Source organism: Sinocyclocheilus grahami, unplaced genomic scaffold, assembly GCF_001515645.1.
Source record: "Sinocyclocheilus grahami isolate Dianchi unplaced genomic scaffold, SAMN03320097.WGS_v1.1 scaffold17.1, whole genome shotgun sequence".
Lineage (NCBI taxonomy): Eukaryota > Metazoa > Chordata > Actinopteri > Cypriniformes > Cyprinidae > Sinocyclocheilus > Sinocyclocheilus grahami.
The window spans coordinates 4,795,796-4,796,424 of record NW_015505196.1 but is presented as its reverse complement, the minus strand read 5'-3'; positions in this window follow the sequence as shown (position 1 = coordinate 4,796,424).

The following is a 629-nucleotide window of genomic DNA, read 5'->3' as shown; positions in this document are numbered from 1 at the left end:
ATTTAAAAAAAATGAGATGTTTTTGTATTTATAATTTTCCACTTATTTAAAGCAATATAGTAGATGCATAATAGAGTTGTTTTTGAGTACCTTATTTTGCTAATAAATTGAGAACTGCTGTATTTTAATTTGTATTACTTTTGCCGTTTTCAGAAAAAAGCAACATTCATTATTCAAATTCTCATTGGTCAGCTTACTAATGAGAGGAGCTTTTAAGCTGTTCTCTGTGTTAAAATTATTCTGGGTTCATTTATTTTTCAAAGTTACATACGTTAGAAAATAAACTGATTAAAGCAGCAATTAATTGTTCCACTTTAGTTGTTCCATTCATTTTTAAATCCCATCAAACACTTCTGAACAAGCACTGCCTCCCACCACTGCATAAATACACTGAATACGACGCATAACTGCACACAGAATAAAACCGATGCCCGTTTCTATGCAAACGTAGAGTCGTAAAGAGTATGCCACTCAATGCAAACAGACGGTGAGCCACACAAAACCTTAATGATGCTTAGAAGTATGTATTAAAAGTCATTTGTACACTTCATAGACACGGAGCGAAGCCCGGATCATATTTTACCATGTGTAATGGTGTCCCTGTGGCTATACATAACTTCCTACTGTCA